General features: G+C 40.2%; 1 pseudogene; it reads left to right on the forward strand.

The window, feature by feature from the left end:
- The first annotated feature begins 8,249 nt into the window (after positions 1–8,249).
- On the forward strand, positions 8,250–8,741 carry LOC149190196 (putative cinnamyl alcohol dehydrogenase 1 pseudogene; annotated as a pseudogene).
- Positions 8,742–19,810: the final 11,069 nt, after the last annotated feature.

Raw genomic sequence — 19,810 nt, forward strand, 5'->3', positions numbered from 1 at the left:
AGCAACGATTTTTGAAAATTACAAACAATTTTTTCCAAAACAAAATCATAATACATATAACATTGAAATAAATTTAAATAATTTTTAATATAGATATATATATATATATATATATATATATATATTAATGACTATGATATTTAAGAACATATAATTAATAAACATATAAAAACCTAATAAATGTATCCAATATGTGTGTATGCGCACCATGACCTATAAATTGGGTTGATCCTAAAACTATTTTTGCTTGACTAAGAGCTCCTCTTCCTTGGACACACGTTAACGTCATAAGACCCAGAGACATCCGGCAAGAGTGAAATTCTGCCCCCTTATGACCATTAGCAAGTAATTCCAAGTGAATTGGTTTTCCTTGAATAATGGTGATGAGTTAGCCTGCATTCATGGATAACAACCACTGATGATTGTCCTCATTGCTGGTATTGGGCTGGTCCTAAAACTGTTTCTGCTTGGCTAAGAGCTCCTCTTCCTTCAACACACATTAACGTCACAAGACCCAGAGACATCCGGTAAGAGTGAAATTTTTCCCCCTTATGAACACTAGCAGGTAATTCCAAGTGAAGTGGTTTTCCTTGAATAATGGTGATGAGTTAGCCTGCATTCACAGATAACAACCACTAATGATTTTCCTCATTGTTGGTTTGACAACTGAGTCATGATAAGTTTTCCCACTCTAAAATATATATAAATAGGTTTTCCCACTCTGATCATTGTGACCATATAAATTAAAATAATTATTCATATAAGTAATCATTATATTTCAGAACTTCATATTTAAATTTAATCAATAAACACATAAAAATTCAATATTTGATTTTTTTTTTTTCAAAGTTACACACACATAGTATAACTAATAGTCAAGGTGACATTTTTCAACACATTTTTTCCTGGTTAATTTTATAAAAAATTTGAGTTTAAGTTAATTGATGTGTAGAATTAGAGTGCCTTAGGGGTTTTTGGGTGTTGACCTATTTATGCATTCAAAAATGTATTTTAAATAACAAAAAATCACAATTTTGCTTGAAATTTTATCACTAATTTTAAGATAGAGATGTGAAATTTATATAAATATAAATAACATTATTAAAAACCAATATAATTTCATCTTAATTATAAATTTACCAAATATCAATAAAAAATAGTTTTTTCAAAATATAAACATTTTCTAATTTTTATACTTAAAAATTTTTGTTCAATATTGAATAAATCCAAAATTAAATAAATCTATACTAACTATTTAATATTTCAAAATAATCATTAAATAGAGATTAAATATGGGAGGACGTCAGAGAGGAGCGGGAGAAAAACGTGCAACTAGGGTTTCTAAGAGTTTCAGTGCTAGCTCCTAATGGAGGGCCGCAGAGGAGGGAGCTCCACTCCCTCCTACAAGGAGGTCGTAGCCAACAGAGGCAAATCCCCACTAGGAAATGTCAGAGGTTCTGGGGAAGAGGAAAAAAATAATAATGAAAAGGAGACAAATGGGGTCAGGCCCAAGGAAAATGTCAGCACTAAAGACAAGGAGGAAGAAGACAAAAGCCAGAGAACAAGGGACAATAAACAAAAGGGACCATGTAGACCCAAAACGGAGACTACTCCTAGAGTAGTGCTAAACGATCCTGCACTACAGGCACACAGGGAACACATGGGGACTTACGCTATAATCTGCAAATTCATGGGACTATGGCCCACGGAAAAGGCTTTACAGATGTGGATCAAGTACCACTAGAAACCCAAAGGAAGCATTGATCTGCATCTTGGGTCAAAGGGATTCTTCACCGTGGTGTTCACAAGTATCGAAGACAAAGACAAAATATTCGAAGGAGGACCCTACTTTTATGTAGCAGTTGGCCTCTATATGCGACCCTAGATGATGAACTTTGTTCCAGAGCAAGAGACTTTCACTTCGGTTCCTATTTGGGTAAGGCTCTATTCTCTTCCTCTTGATTACTGGCAAACTGAATCGCTTGCTGCCATAGGCAACAAACTAGGTCATTTTGTCAAAGCTTTGGAAGCCACAAGAAGGGGCAAATACACTTCCTATGCAAGAATCTGTGTAGAAATGGATCTATCAGGAGCCCTTCCGGATGAAGTCATCCTGGAAGTTTTTGATGAGGATTGGGTGCAAACAGTGGACTATGAGCATATCCCATTCAGATGTCGTAAATGCCATGAACATGGACACTTGTTCAGAGATTGCCCTCTTAGCAGAGTAGACAATAGAAGCAAACAAAATGCAATGAAGGACACAAAGAGCTTTCAGAAAGTGGTAAGTAGAGGAAAAGGAGGCAAAAAAGGACCAAAGCATCTTCGTAATGAGGGTCAAAAGGCTAGTCAAAATAGGTATCAAGCATTGGAAGAGAATGAAGAAATGGCAAATGAAGATCAATCTATGGAGGATGGCCCTAATGAAAAGGAAAAGGAAGAAAACTGCAACCCAACACAAGAGATTGGTAATAAGAAAGAAATTATGATGAGTGAAACAGAACTAGAGATGGATCAGGAAATGACCCAGAGTGAAACAGATCTGGAGGACCATGAACTTCAAGAAATTCTAGAAAAGGAACACCTAGATCTGGAAGGGTTCTTGATGCAGGGAACCACGGGAGGGATAGATTCACTACCGCAAGAAGATTGCAACAGAATTCAACAATTGTTTTTATGGAAAACTCAGGAAAATGGATTAGATAAAGGAAAAACCATTGATAAGCAGGAGTACAGAGGTGTGAAAACAATTAAATCAACTCCAGGATTAGCTACCAGAAATGCAGGAAAGAAAAGGGGTAGGAAAAAGCAGAAGGACCTCTTGATGGAGTGTGGAAAGTTAATGATAGACTCAGGTAAGATGAAAGACCTAACCAGTTACTCCTTTACAAATCTTGAATTATGAAGTTCACATCCTGGAATATTAGAGGTCTAGGTAGTAAAAGAAAACAAAGAATGCTAAGTTACAGAATGAAACAAGAAATGCTGGATATGATCTTCATCCAGGAAACCAAATGTTCCATTCAGAAAATAAAACAAATTCATAGCAAATGGCTCAACAGATTTGAGTTTTTAGAAGTTAAAGCTGAAAGCACAGCGGGGGGCATTCTAACTCTTTGGAATCCCCAGAAAATCAGCATAATAGATGCTGAAGCATCCAGAAATTACTTATCAGTGGTCATGCAACCAGTGGGGGTTTCAGAAACCTTCCTGGTCACAAATGTTTATGGCCCTCAAAAAATAGATGACAAACTCAAATTGATAGACTCCCTAATAGATCTCAGGAATAGATAGGATGGGATTCCTTGGATCTTGGGAGGTGATTTCAATATGATCAAGTCTCTTTCGAAAAAAGAAGAAGGAGGAACCATAGTGCTAGCCAAAGACTCTTTAGCATTCCAATCATTCACAGATGATATGAAATTGGTTGATTCAGAATTGAGCAATGGCTTTTTTACTTGGAACAACAAAAGAGGAGGTGAGGCACAGGTAGCCTCTAAATTAGATAGGTTCATGATTTCAGAGGAGCTAATGATTATAGACAAAGAAATAGCAGCAAGAATCCTTCCCTTTGGAGGGTCCAATCTGTTAGCCTCCTGCTGTAGCAGGTTAATCATCTTTCATGATCGACATTTTTACATGCCAAATATGTCGTACTATGCATGCTGCAATGCTCCATATTTGCTACAGATGACCAGAGAAGTATCCATGAAGGTGTGCTAGTTTTAATGCTACTGCTTTGTTCCAGTTTTGATAAGTAATCCATTTTGATCAGTTTTCAGTTAAGGGTAGGCCAAACAGCTTAATCTTGGCCTCCCTAGGTTTCAATTTCATGTTGTAGAATATAGAGAATGAACATCTGTCCAAACAGCTTAATCTTGGCAGATTTGTAGTTAGGTAGAGAAACAAGGGTGCTCAACAACTTAATCTGAGCCCCTGGATGCAATAAGTGTAGTTGTAGATAGGAGGACAACAAGAAGAAAATAATGAAAAGCTAGGTATGTTAGTTCAAGTGCACCCAAACCAAAAGGAAGAGAAAATGCTAGGTGAGTAGGTCGGGTAGGTAGCTTTGTGGTTGCAGAATCATGGCTTGTGATCCATTTCATATTGTCAAGTGTTATATCTATCATATCACAAGTTGAAGGCAGTTTTTCAGTTGGAGGACTTCAAGCGAGGCATGTCTAACTTCCCGTTCTTCCTCTTTCCCCAAATCACTCATTAACTTCCCCTAAAAGAGGTCAAGATATGCTTGATACCTCTTAAATTCATCATTCTCCATATCATTTGCCTTGGTGGAGATCTGCTTCACTCAAGGAATGTTCACACTTCTTCTATCAGTCATTTTCCCCCATTGATAGCCTAAGACATCATTCTTAGCACTTGTTCTCATCACTATCATATTAACTACTAACTTTATTATGTAACTCCCTATCTAATTCCCCTTCCCCTACTAAAACTATGTATATAACTCCCCTGTATACTTATCCCTTCCCCTTGGTTGAAAAATAACCATATATATCCTCGGGAATTGCTAAGTTTATCTGAAACTCAGCAAGAACCCTCATTGACCCCTCTAACCATCTTCCAAATGCAAAAGGACTCATTCCTTTGCATAGTTTCCCTTCACATGTTTGAAAAATCACCCCTTTGACCTTGGTTTGCCTTTAGAAGGCATGAAACCCTCTTTGGTCACTAAACCCCTCTCAAAACCACATCACTTTCCTCCCAAGTGCCTTTGGAATCCTTCCAAGGCATGAATTCCTCCTTTTTTGGGCCATCAAACCCCTTCCGATGGCTTATAAACCATTCAAAAGCATAAAGAATACCCCTCCGAATTCATTTGCCTTGCATTTTTGTGCAAATAATGGCTCCGACAGCGAAATGCCGACGTAATCTCTGCCGTCCATCGCCATCACCAAATCAACGGCCCATGTTTGTTCGGCGAACACCCCTTATGTTTGGCTCCGATATTCCGGAGCCGAAATATTATAAAGGCGGGTCTTATAAAAGCCATCGGGTCCGTAAGGTCCCCGGGCACAGCGAAAGGAGAGGGCTCCCGACGGGCCGGAGCCGAATTAGTTTATAAGGGCAGTTTTAAGGGATTTCGGGTCCGCATATTGATTTTGTTAAAATCCGCCGATATGAAATCGCCGACGGACCGGACCCGATCTCCATAAAGAAAGGGCATATAAGCATTTCGGGTCCGCGGCATTTCAGAGGTTTTATGTGTTGGGACCAATGGTCCGCCCCGATGCGATTTAGTGCCAGCCGTTGGATCGGCCCGTGCCGGATCCAACGGCCAGCATTCAATCTTATGAACAGTAATCGCTCCCGCCCCAATTTTGATGGATTTTCACGTTTAAAGCATTTTTTGCCTTATAAGAGGGAAAAGGGCCATTTTCTTTTAAACAGTTCGGCGCCCGTGCCCGCCCCGCCTCCAAAAGAAACATGGCATTCTTTAGTCCATATTTGATCGCTCCAGGCCCGAAATAGCTCCAAATTGCAGGATTTTGGCCTCGGCGTGCCTCCAGCATCCAGTCTTCCGCCAGTTAGCAGTTGTTCATCATTTTTAGTACCATTTTTGATCGGCCAGCGCCGATAGCGTTCCAAAGGCCACGGAGGACATTAGCAGCAGTTATTTTTGCATTAAAAGGCAGAAGGGGGCGATGGGACAGTTTAAAGAGTATCAGCTGTTATCACTGAAAATTCTGTTGCCAAAATTTTGCAGACTAGCTTTAGGACAAAGTGTTTCCGCAGCGCAAGAATCCTTTCTAGCAGTTTCGCAGCGCTACAGGTTTAGGTGGTTTCGTAGCGTGCTACGAAATTGGGGATTTGTTCGAGTTTTCAGTAGAGGTCAAAATCCTAGCATGCCTATTGAACAGAGTTCTGTTACCCTCAAGAAATCAGCATCTAGTGAGAATCTCACAAGAAGCATACGCATCAACTGGCCAATGGAAGGACTCATTGAGTTCAACCAAGTTATGTTGAGATATATGCCATTTTTGCCACCAGCCCTGCGAGCAGTGTCATTTACTATAAATGCATGTGAGCAGTTTGGAATAGCTGGAAGAACAGGTCTAGTGTCCTTAATGATATATTTCACCTTACTCCAATCTCTGATGGGAAAATACTTATTGATAATGTGGATATATCAAATGTCTCTCTCAAAGAACTCCGCTCCAGACTGACTGTTGTCCTCCAAATTCCGTTCTTGTTTGAAGGGTCTTTATGGGAAAATTTAGACCCCTTTGCTAACATTAATCCAAATGGAAGATTTGTTGTTGTATGTGGTGATGGTGAATACATAATTTATACGACACTGGCATGAAGGAATAGATCCTTTGGATCTGCACTCAAATTTGTTTGGGCCTCAGATGGAGAATATGCAGTTCGAGAAAGTACTTCTAAGATCAAGATTTTTAGCAAGACATTCCAGGAAAGGAAGAGCATTCGGCCAACATTTTCTGCTAAAAGTACCGGGGGAATATCGTTATGTGTAAGGAATGGAAATGAGCTGCCCTTCTGTATCACTCATGTTCCAAGGTGGCGGTAATGCAACATGTCATAATATGGGTGCTTGCAAAGAGACAGTTGACGGTTGTACAAGCAAAAGTTGCGGTGGTCATAAAGTGGACATAATGCACTTTTCAATAGGAACCGCAATTTCAGGTCGTTTGTTTGGCACCAACATAAGTGATAATACAGATGGCGCTGGAGGAGATAGGGTTGCCCATTTGGTTGATCTGTATGCATCCACATAGTCGGTATCTTGATGGATTGGATCCTCAAGGAAATGGAAATGGTGCTAATTTTAGTGCGCAGAATGATTGGCAGGGAGCGTAGTGACATGTTTTGATTGACAATTCCTTCGGTCTTCTGGAGAATGCAAGCCCAGCCTTGTGGCAGAGTCTAAGGATGTTTTTGATCAGAAGGCAAGTAATAAATATTGGATTGATGTGCAACTTCGGTGGGAAGACTATGATCCTCATGACCGTGAACGGTATACGAGAGCCAAATTCTTAGACTATACAACAGCTAATATGTCAATTTATCCATCACCCACTGGTGTTATGATTGCAATCGATCTTGCTTACAATTTACATTCTGCATTTGGTAATTGGTTTCCTGGTTCAAAGCCTCTTTTGGCCCAAGCTATGAATAAAATAATGAAGTCAAATCCTGCCTTGTATGTGTTAAGGGAGCGCATAAGAAAGGGCCTGCAACTTTATTCTTCGGAGCCAACAGAACCGTATTTGTCAACTCAAAACTTTGGAGAGGATTTTCAAGCAACTGTTAGTGTGTTTGAGAGCTCTTCGATTCATATGCGGGTTGGATGAAGGCTCTGAACTGGATGATTCTCAAAAGCAAGTATTGAGGAGGCTATCAAATTAAGAGAGTTCTTTGATTCATATACGGGATGCTTGAGCGTTGCTCACAAGATGATTCTCGAAAAACAAGAGTTGTCTATGAGTTGCAGTTACCGGGGATCCTAGAAAACTTTTGTAGCGGCTGTAAGAGAACGTTGAAAAAAAGCAGTGGAACTCGAGCACATGTCATTAATATCATCAGTATTGTACCATATTATAATTTCATGCAATCTTCTTTGCACAGAGTCATCTTGATCTTTAGACTGATAATATATTGTGGAAGAGGGCGCAAGGCAGGGTTGTGCTGTGTGAGAAATTAGCACCTAATCTTTCTTTACAGAATGGCGACTGCAAATCTTGTGCTGCCCTGTTACATATGTTGCTATATCTGCATCGTGGTTTGCAAGATGACAAACAACTCTGGAGGCTTGCAAGTGATCTTTTGTAAGAGTGGTATTATGGAGATTTGGTCCACGCTGATTAGTACCTGCAATGCTTCCTATGCTTGCAACTTCAACTTTCATGCATCGCCAACTTCTCCTCATACAATATTTTATTTCTGAGTTGACCCATGGCAGCATAGGTCCTAATACATCTAGCAGATCACATTCTTTTCTATATGAGAAATTAGGCTTTCAACAGGTCTACAGAACTTGTTTTGTTGTGATTCTAATTGTTTTCTGTTGTGGAGTTTGTTACACCGATGTTGTATGGACCTGGAATGAACATGGTGATTCAAAGTATCCATTGGTGCCAGGGCATGAAATTGTTAGAATTGTGTAAGAAGTTGGCATCAATGTAGTCCATTTTAAGGTTGGCGATCATGTTGGAGTGGGTACATATGTCAACTCCTGTCAGCGATGTGAATATTGTAATGAAAGAATGGAAGTCAATTGTGCAAAAGGGTCTATTTTCACCTTTAATGGTATCGATGTAGATGGCACAGTGACGAAAGGAGAATATTCTAGTCACATTGTTGTTCACCAAAGGTACTATTTTAAGATACCAGACAATCTACCACTGGCTTCAGCTGCACTTTTGCTCTGTGCAGGAATTACTGTTTGCAGCCCTATGATTCGTTATCACATGAATCATGCAGGCAAGTCTCTTGGAGTAATTGGGCTAGGAGGTCTTAGTCATATGGCAGTAAAATTTGGAAAGGCTTTTGGACTGAATGTAATAATTTTGAGCACATCTGCATCAAAGAAGGATGAAGCATTGAGCATTCTTGGAGCAGATAAATTTTTATTGTCATCTGATAAACAACAGACAGAGGACACTGATTTGGAGCGCCTGAGAATAGACATTGAAGATTTGAAATTGGAAGCTGTAGAATCTATTGAAGTGGCTGTAAGAAAAGGTGTTTTGCGGTGAAAGGTTCCAGGTTGGCAGGGCTTGCAGAGAAATCTGGGCATGCTGTTTGAATTTTATAGGAAAGGTATTGACATTGGAGTCTGGCAGCTGAACATGATTACTTGCAAGTTGTTATTCATTTGTTGAGGAAAATGTGAAAAATCAGTGGAAAGAGAAATATAGGGGAAATTGAAATTGTTTAAAACAGCTTCGCGGTTTCGCAGCGCGCTACGAAACTGCGAAACTGCTGTAGGTGTTATTTTGAAACGCATATAACAGTTTGATGGCAGAATCAAAAACTTGCAAAGGAAACACCTCAGTGACATGAAAGGGATCCAAGGAAGCCTCCAGCATATTAGGAGCATGGTGTTACCCTTCTCTCTTGGGTTATTAAAGAATTAAAGTATCCATTGCTGCATACTCGGTGATGGGGGACCAGAACCGAAAATTTAGGGATATTTTCAGCCAATACAGAACAGATCAAAGCCTTCAGTATTCAAAGCCAGCATGGGACATTAATTGCCCATCTTATGCCATCTCATGCCATCACAGCCACCGCCAGAAGGAGAGCAGCATATCAAACACCGACAAACAGGAGCAGTTTCCTATATTTCAGGGTATTGGAAACATGTTGCATTAAAGGCCAGCAAGCAACTACAGACACCTATCACAGCCAAACTAAAAGAGACCACTTGTCAGAGAATGAGCCTATTTTCTCCTTTTTCTCGTAGGAGCACCATCTTGATTGTAATAAATGCTATTTCCAGCATGATGTAGAATTAGAATCTTATTTGCTTTAGAATTCCAGCGCTGTCAATTAGTGGTCAGCTGTAATTATTAGTTAGTTTAAAAGTGAATAGGTGTCATTAGAAAAGGACTTCGAGTTCCCCTCAAAGGAAGGGGAGTCAGGTAGAAGAATTTTATAAATAGTTAAGAGAGTGAAGTAATAGAGGTTGGATGTTTTGATAAAGAAGAAGACTATTTTGGTTTATGTATAGCAGAGCTCAGTAATACAAATAACTGTTATTTCTTCTCAGGATTCACAATAGATCTTATTATTCAAATGTGTGATGGTTATTCTCTTTAGTGTTCTTTTACAGTCTTGTTATTGCATAATCACTCAGAACTCATGTTTCATGCTCTGACTTCCTGTATGCTTGGCAAACTGTGTTTCATATAGGTTATGTTTGAACATTAGATGTAAAGTGCCCTGATTTCTATGAAAGGATAGTGCCATTGTTTACTGAGATTTTAGTGACTCCATAAGCCCAATGGATGTATTCGTATATTTGTCCAGCCAGCAAGTTCATTAAATCTATTGTACAAGAGTTAGCCCTCTTATCAACATTCAAAATCAATAACTTTTTCTTGAGAGAGCCCTCTCAGGCTAGGGAGGCTAATCCTTAGTCAAAAGCTTGGTCTGAAACAGTTACACAGAGTCTACCTGATCTGCAGCCCTTCAGTGCTTGATTTTGTGATAACATCAGCGGTGAGAAAAGGCCCAGATTTAGTGCCAAAGTGTATCAGGATGCGGCAAAGTGTATCAGTGAAGGTGTTCAATGCAAACTTTGAACCCAAAGCAGGAAATCATTAAAGAGTCTCCCAGCAAAGTCAATAAAGCTGCTCTGAGCCATAAAGACTCACCGACTCACAGTCTTGGCCACTTAAGGCAGCAGAACCACTTGCAGGCGTAGATGAATGAATTTAAAGCACACTTATGGCTAAAAGAGCCAGCACAGAGCCATAAGGACGGATGTTGATCCATTTTTGAGGCAACTGCCCCAGCGCAACACTTAGATAAATGTTTTAAGCATTTACTTCAAGATAAAATAGATTAAAGCACTCATTTTCCTCAGATCTGCCTATGATCTGCTGTAATAGATATTTTGAGATGCCAGTTGCCCCAGCGCAGCTATTAGATAGATATTTTTGCCATTTACTTCTGTACAAATTAGGTTAAAGGCATTTATTTGAGGAGATCTATCCCAAATCTGTTGTTTGTAGATATTTTTTCTATTTAAACCACCCTCTGTTATGAAAAAAGGGTTGGTTGGTCGATAACTTCCTCTCTAGACGTGCATTGTATTTTCTGAGAGTCTCTATAATCAAAGATCGCTGGAATGTTTGAGAGATGAACTGACTGTTGTGTTTTAATGACTGAAGAGTGACTATGGAATCCTAACGCTTCTACATAGCCCAATAAGTGTTTCTTATCTCTGTTTACAGTTTATATGTTTTATGCCATCATTGTTTCACTTTCTAAATAGCAGAAAGAAAGAATAGTTCAGAGCTCACTTAGTTGTATTCTGTTCTCAATTTCTGTGATTTATCTATGTTTTCCTCTGAATTAGTCCTGAATATGAATATTGATTTGCTAATATTTACACTAGTTCCTTCATATATGAATGTTGTTTAGGAATCCTTGACTGCTCCTATATAAATGTTCATTCACCTTCCCTCTGTTAGCATAATGAGAGCTACTTAGTTGCCTTTCATTCACTGACCTTCATTCCATCTTTATTCCAGCTCGATATTGTTATGTGTAGCTATCCTGCTCTGTATTCCTCTTGTGACCAAGAAAACGCAACAGAAAGCCTAATCCACGACTCCATGCCCAATGGTTTGAACTTCTCACACTATGCATCCCAACTCTGTTTGAAAGAATCTTCCATCCCACCAAAATCAAAACAAAACCCAAGAAAATCATAACTAGCCTACAATCAACCCAAAACAAAGCTAAATTATAAAGAGAGAGCCCTCTTTGATTGCAGGTAGGCTAGGACCTGCAGTCCAAAGATTGGTTTGTGGTTACCTCGGCCGTATCCTTTAAGGAGCTTTAAGGACAACCTGAGTGATAACATAATGGCGACTTCGCTGGGGACAAATCTCGTTTTCTGGAGAAAGTGCTCCTTTTCTTCATAACTTTTTCATGTTTAGTTCTGATCTTTGATGGTGGACAGAGATCAAGCACTTCAAAGTTAAGTCATCCACCTGGCGACTCCACATCATTTTCAATCAAGACTCCACTGGAGGAACGAACCTGAAAGAGAAAATCTTTAAGTTTCCTCTGAAACAGTTCAGCAAAGCTATATTCCAACTCCTTCTATTATTTCCTCTTCCATCCCCGTTGTTCCAGTTGTTCTGTTTCTTCCTGCTGTTCCATTTTTCCCGGCAAATATGGCGAATCGTTATACACCTTTACAATTACCTGCTAATCCTGGAGCTATGCCTCAGGATTACCAAACTAAAATCACTTATTTTGAGGGAACTGGTTCTTACACAGCCCTGCAACATACCAAAAAAATGCTAAAAGAATGAAGATTTTTGTCGAAAGTCTCAGAGGTGATGTTAGGCCCTGGTTTAGAGCTCTTCCTGCGAATTCCATAGCTGATCCAGAGGCTCTTTACCAAAAATTCCTTAACAGATGGGAGAAAAAGAAGGATCCCCTGCACATATTATCAGAATATGATACTATCAAAAGAGGCCCTCAAGAGGCTGTCTTCGACTATTGTGCAAGATTTAATAATGTTTATAATGCAATCCCACAGAACCTTAGACCTCCACCTGATCTTGCTATGTATAAATTCCCAGATGGTTTTGATAGCGACATGGCATATCAACTGAGGGAAAGAGCCCCTCAAAGCTTAGCAGACATGCAGAATATAGCTGCTAGTGTGGAGGCAAATCTGATTGCCAAGCGAAACAGAGCAAGAGCTGAGAGAAAAACTACTTGCAAAGATGAAACTTCAGTTTCTGAGAAATATATGGATGAATCTCCCAATCTATTGTATGAGGATAATTGCTCTCCTTCTTTCAGTTGTCTACCCAAATATCACCAATATGATGAAGATTATGCGCCCAATGTCCAAATCAGCCTTGCAGAGGAGTCAGAGCCTATTTTGGCAGAAAGCACAGTTCAGGATCAGCAGCCTGAACCCAGTGGTCAGCTTGCCTGTTTCAGCTATGAAGAGGAGGTGGAAAAAGCAGAGAATTTTGATTTCAGCGAAGGAACTTTACCTTTTTGTTTTGAATCTTTTCAGTTTATCAAGGATAATTATCATGCAGTTTGTAACCAAGTATCATCAAGTGTTGATATTGGCCATCTAGAGGAGAGTCAAATCCTTGCTCCTGATGCATTACCTCTAGATTTGTAGCCCCAGAGTGCCATTGAATTCCAGATTGAAGAAGAAGACTCGGAAGCAGCAGCATGTGATCAAGAAGTCCTAGATGATTCTCTGCCGCTTTGTTTTGAATCATCTGAATTATTTAAAGAAAAGGAGGAGCAGCAAGTGCAAATCTGTCAAGTGCCATCTGAGCCTGTTTGTAATGAGTTGCAAGTATCGCTCCAAGTTTTGTGCAATCCATTAGATGGCAGGCTGAGTGATGAAATAAGTCAGTGCTCTTCTCCATTAGCAGGCTGCAAGGCTCAGTATCAAAATGTTGATGGTTTCCACATTCCAAGGCATGATAACGATCCTAAACCTTTGTACAGTTGTTTATTTCAGCTCAGCACTATTGTATATATGTTGTAGGACCCTTTTGTACTGTCTTTAGGTTCAGCGAAGGAGATCAGTAGCTTCCTGATCTTCTCAAAGATTAACAAAGCCACATCAGATTGCAAGATCTCAGTTGGTCTCACCAGCAAGCACAAGCAACAAAGCCCACTCATGTTTTTATTGCTTAAGTGGCTGCATTGGCTATTTCACTTCACCTAACAGCAAAGTAAGTGCTGGTTAGGGTAGGTAGGTTGGTAGGATCAATAAGGCAGCCAGCCAAGGGAATTTTGCAGAGCACAGCAACAATTGAATACAAGGCAGTCTGACCTGCTGTTCTTGGCTTTTCACAAGGAAAAGCCATCCCCAAGTGGAGCCACTGTTAGCCTCCTACTGCAGCAGGTTAATCATCATTCATGATCGACATTTTTACATGCCAAATATGTCGTACTATGCATGTTGCAATGCTCCATATTTGCTACAGATGACCAGAGAAGTATCCATGAAGGTGTGCCAGTTTTAATGCTACTGCTTTGTTCCAGTTTTGATAAGTAATCCATTTTGATCAGTTTTTCAGTTAAGGGTAGGCCAAACAGCTTAATCTTGGCCTCCCTAGGTTTCAATTTCATGTTGTAGAATATAGAGAATGAACATCTGTCCAAACAGCTTAATCTTGGCAGATTTGTAGTTAGGTAGAGAAACAAGGGTGCTCAACAGCTTAATCTGAGCCCCTGGATGCAATAAGTGTAGTTGTAGATAGGAGGACAACAAGAAGAAAAGAATGAAAAGCTGGGTATGCTAGTTCAAGTGCACCCAAACCAAAAGGAAGAGAAAATGCTAGGTGAGTAGGTCGGGTAGGTAGCTTTGTGGTTGCAGAATCATGGCTTGTGATCCATTTCATATTGTCAAGTGTTATATCTATCATATCACAAGTTGAAGGTAGTTGTTCAGTTGGAGGACTTCAAGCGAGGCATGTCTAACTTCCCCTTCTTCCTCTTTCCCCAAATCACTCATTAACTTCCCCTAAAAGAGGTCAAGATCTGCTTGATACCTCTTAAATTCATCATTCTCCATATCATTTGCCTTGGTGGAGATCTGCTTCACTCAAGGAATGTTCACACTTCTTCTATTAGTCATTTTCCCCCATTGATAGCCTAAGACATCATTCTTAGCGCTTGTTCTTATCACTATCATATTAACTACTAACTTTATTATGTAACTCCCTATCTATTTCCCCTTCCCCTACTAAAACTATGTATATAACTCCCCTGTATACTTATCCCTTCCCCTTGGTTGAAAAATAACCATATATATCCTCGGGAATTGCTAAGTTTATCTGAAACTCAGCAAGAACCCTCATTGACCCCTCTAACCATCTTCCAAATGCAAAAGGACTCATTCCTTTGCATAGTTTCCCTTCACATGTTTGAAAAATCACCCCTTTGACCTTGGTTTGCCTTTAGAAGGCATGAAACCCTCTTTGGTCACTAAACCCCTCTCAAAACCACATCACTTTCCTCCCAAGTGCCTTTGGAATCCTTCCAAGGCATGAATTCCTCCTTTTTTGGGCCATCAGACCCCTTCCGATGGCTTATAAACCATTCAAAAGCATAAAGAATAACCCTCCGAATTCATTTGCCTTGCATTTTTGTGCAAATAATGGCTCCGACAGCGAAATGCCGACGCAATCTCTGCCGTCCATCGCCATCACCAAATCAACGACCCATGTTTGTTCAGCGAACACCCCTTATGTTTGGCTCCGATATTCCGGAGCCGAAATATTATAAAGGCGGGTCTTATAAAAGCCATCGTGTCTGTAAGGTCCCCGGGCACAGTGAAAGGAGAGGTCTCCCGACGGGCCGGAGCCGAATTAGTTTATAAGGGCAGTTTTAAGGGATTTCGGGTCCGCATATTGATTTTGTTAAAATCCGTTGATATGAAATCGCCAACGGACCGGACCCGATCTCCATAAAGAAAGGGCATATAAGCATTTCGGGTCCGCGGAATTTCGAAGGTTTTATGTGTTGGGACCAATGGTTCGCCCCGATGCGATTTAGCGCTAGCCGTTGGATCGGCCCGCGCCGGATCCAACGACCAGCATTCAATCTTATGAACAGTAATCGCTCCCGCCCAATTTTGATGGATTTTCACGTTTAAAGCATTTTTTGCCTTATAAGAGGGAAAAGGTCCATTTTCTTTTAAACAGTTCGGCGCCCGTGCCCGCCCCACCTCCAAAAGAAACATGGCATTCTTCAGCCCATATTTGATCGCTCCAGGCCCGAAATAGCTCCAAATTGCAGGATTTTGGCCTCGGCGTGCCTCCAACATCCATTCTTCCGCCAGTTAGCAGTTGTTCATCATTTTTAGTACCATTTTTGATCGGCCAGCACCGATAGCGTTCCAAAGGACACAGAGGACATTAGCAGCAGTTATTTTTGCATTAAAAGGTAGAAGGGGGCGATGGGACAGTTTAAAGAGTATCAGCGGTGAGAAAAGGCCTAGATTCAGTGCCAAAGTGTATCAGGATGCGGCAAAGTGTATCAATGAAGGTGTTCAATGCAAACTTTGAACCCAAAGAAGGAAATCATTAAAGAGCCTCCCAGCAAAGTCAATAAAGCGGCTCTGAGCCATAAAGACTCACCGACTCACAGTTTTGGCCACTTAAGGCAGCAGAACCACTTGCAGGCGCAGATGAATGAATTTAAAGCACACTTATGGCTAAAAGAGCCAGCACAGAGCCATAAGGACAAATGTTGATCCATTTTTGAGGCAGCTACCCCAGCGCAGCACTTAGATAAATGTTTTAAGCATTTACTTCAAGATAAAATAGATTAAAGCACTCATTTTCCTCAGATCTGCCTAAGATCTGCTGTAATAGATATTTTGAGATGCCAGTTGCCCCAGCGCAGCTGTTAGATAGATATTTCTGCCATTTACTTATGTACAAATTAGGTTAAAGGCATTTATTTGAGGAGATCTATCCCAGATCTGTTGTTTGTAGATATTTTTTCTATTTAAACCACCCTCTGTTATGAAAAAAGGGTTGGTTGGTCGATAACTTCCTCTCTAGACTTGCATTGTATTTTCTGAGAGTCTCTATAATCAAAGATCGCTGGAATGTTTGGGAGATGAACTGACTATTGTGTTTTAATGACTGAAGAGTGACTATGGAATCCTAACGCTTCTACATAGCCCAATAAGTGTTTCTTATCTCTGTTTACAGTTTATATGTTTTATGCCATCATTGTTTCACTTTCTAAATAGCAGAAAGAAAGAATAGTTGAGAGCTCACTTAGTTGTATTTTGTTCTCAATTTCTGTGATTTATCTATGTTTTCCTCTGAATTAGTCCTGAATATGAATATTGATTTGCTCATATTTACGCTAGTTCCTTCATATATGAATGTTGTTTAGGAATCCTTGACTGCTCCTATATAAATGTTCATTCACCTTCCCTCTATTAGCATAATGAGAGCTACTTAGTTGCCTTTCATTCACTGACCTTCATTCCATCTTTATTCCAGCTCGATATTGTTATGTGTAGCTATCCTGCTCTGTATTCCTCTTGTGACCAAGAAAGCGCAACAGCAAGCCTAATCCACGACTCCATGCCCAATGGTTTGAACTTCTCACGCTATGCATCCCAAATCTGTTTGAAAGAATCCTCCATACCACCAAAATAAAAACAAAACCAAAGAAAATAATAACTAGCCTAAAGTCAACCCAAAACAAAGCTAAATTATAAAGGGAGAGCCCTCTCTGATTGTAGGTAGGCTAGGACCTGCAGTCCAAAGATTGGTTTGTGGTTACCTCGGCTGTATCCTTTAAGGAGCTTTAAGGACAACCTGAGTGATAACACGATCATTGGTTGATTCAACTGGAAATCAAAGGTATGGTTTCTCCCATAAATAGGCCCTTCAGATTCGAGAATATCTGGCTCTCCCACCCGGATTTCATCAGTAACATTGAAAAATGGTGGTCTGAAGACTTGCAATTACAAGGATCACAAATGTACCTCCTTCATAAAAGACTAAAACATGTCAAGTTCAGGCTCAAAGAATGGAACAAGAAGGATTTTGGAAACATTTTTGTGAACAAAAAATCTTTGGAGATCAAAATTCAGGAACTCAACCAGGCATTGATCCAAGACGGCTTTGACAAAGTCAAAAGTGATCAGGTGGATAAACATCATCAAGAATGGGAAAATTTATGCAAACAAGAGGAAATATTTTGGAGGCAAAAGTCTAGAGTTCAATGGCTCAAGGAAGGAGAGAGGAATACAAGATTTTTCCACAAATCCACCATAGCTAATAGAGCACACAACAAAATCTCTTCGATAAAGAATGAGAATGGGGAGCTTCAGAACACTCATAAGAATATTGAAGTTGTGCTTGTTAAGCATTTCCAAAACATCACTTGGGAAAACAATCCAAACAGGGAACAATCCATCAAGGAAATGATAAGGCATATCCCTAAGTTGGTGTCTAGAGAGGACAATTTTAACCTCAATAGACCTGTTACTGAAGAGGAAGTAAGCGAGGTTCTCAAAGACATGCAGAATTGCAAAGCACTAGGCCCGGATGGTTTCAATGTGGATTTTTTTAAAGCTTGTTGGCATATTGTCAAACAAGATATTCTGAATGTGGTGGAGGATTCCAGGTGTAGAAAAACCATCCTGAAAGCCCTCAACACCTCCTTCATCTCCTTGATCCCCAAACAAGATTCAGCGCAAACTGCAGATAAGTATAGACCCATAGCCTTATGTAATGTAGTATACAAGATAATATCCAAGGTTGTTGCTAACAGACTAAGACCTCTCCTTCCTTACTTAGTGTCAGAGGAACAGGCAGGTTATGTGGAGGGTAGACAAATTTTAAATAACATTATTCAAGCCCATGAGGTGGTTCACACGCTTACTAGTAAAAAGCAGGCGGGGATGATCATGCAATTGGATATTTCCAAAGCATATGACAAGGTGAATTGGATTTACATCAAGAAGGTTCTCACTGCTTTTGGTTTCGATCACAATTGGGTCAGATGGGTCATGGCTCTGGTGACTTCATCCAACTTTTCAATTTTGGTGAATGGATCTCCCTCAGAGATTTTCATTCCTTCTAGAGGCCTCAGGCAGGGAGACCCGCTCTCTCCCTTTCTTTTTATTCTCATGATGGAAGGACTTGGCAGATCCATTAAGCATGCCAAGGATTCGGGCAAAATCAAAGGTCTTCAATTATCTGAGAATGGTCAAGCTCTGACTCACCAACAATTTGTAGATGACACCATGCTACAAGGAATCCCCACAGTCAAAGAAGCTTCAGCCTACAATCAAATCCTGAAGGAATTTGCCATGGCTACAGGTATGGAAGTCAATCTCTCTAAATAAAAAATCTTCTTCTTTAACACTAATATTGCTATTCAGAGAAATATCTCAAGAATTCTTGGCTTCCAAAGGGATTCCCTCCCCACAAAGTATTTGGGAATCCCTCTCACAGCCAGACCTATGCACAAGAGTACCTGGGAACAGGTGCTTAATAAGATGCAGGACAAAGTCAAAAATTGGACCTTCAGAGTCTTGAACTTGGCAGGTAGGTTGGTTCTGACAAAGGCAGTTTTGCAATCCATCCCGGTTTTTATGTTATCAGCCCTCCCAGCTCCCAAAGGGGTTTTAGAGAAATTTAGGAATATACAAAGAGATTTCCTCTGGGGTAAGGAAGAAACAAAGAAGAAGTGGGCCCTGGTTTCTTAGGATAAAATCTGTAAACCCAAGAGTCATGGGGGTCTAGGCTTGGATGATCAAGAGATTCTCAGTAAAGTGCTTGGAGCCAAGCTTTGGTGGAGATGGGTTCAGGAGCCAACAACCCAGTGGGCAAGGATCTGGAAAGAGAAATATGTCAACTCTTGGCACACTAATGATCTCATAAGGATGTCTGGAAATTTAAAAGGATCTCACATCTGGAACAGAGCCTGGGAAAATAGAAGCCTAGTTCAAAAAAACAGTTTTTGGGAAATCAGAGCAGGAGATCTTGCACTCTTTTGGGAGGACAAATGGCAACAAGAATCAACGCTGTTAACAGAGGATTTTTTAAGCCTCAAGAAGGAAATAGATTCCCAAGGGTTAAACAAAGTTAAGGATTTCTAGGATCCTACTCAGAACTCTGGAAAGTGGAGAAGCTGGAGGAAAATTGACTGCAGAGATGATAGCCCCATTAAAATTAAAGCAGAGGCTCTTGGGAGCTTGTTGAAACAAAGAATGATTTTAGTAACAGAGGGGCAGGATCAATTGAGATGGGGCAATAACAATAAAGGCACCTTTAACCTTAAGGAAGCTAAAGGTATTCTTCTTGAGCTTGATTCCAGTGTTCTAGAAAATACCTGGAAGCACCAAGGTTGGATGAAGATCAAGCTTTTCATGTGGTTGGTTCATCATAAGAAACTTTTAACCTGGGACAACATTAGGAAAAGGGGGGTTATGGGGCCTTCCATATGCCAACTCTGTGAAGAGTAGGAGGAGCCATGGAACACATTCTTAATAACTGCTCTTACACCACCTGGTTGTGGGATTATTTCTCTACCATTTTCCATCAGCCATATAGGGACA

Source organism: Pinus tabuliformis, chromosome 3_1 (genome assembly GCF_031772625.1).
Source record: "Pinus tabuliformis cultivar Carrire ecotype Pingquan chromosome 3_1, CPIR1, whole genome shotgun sequence".
In the NCBI taxonomy this organism is placed as follows: domain Eukaryota; kingdom Viridiplantae; phylum Streptophyta; class Pinopsida; order Pinales; family Pinaceae; genus Pinus; species Pinus tabuliformis.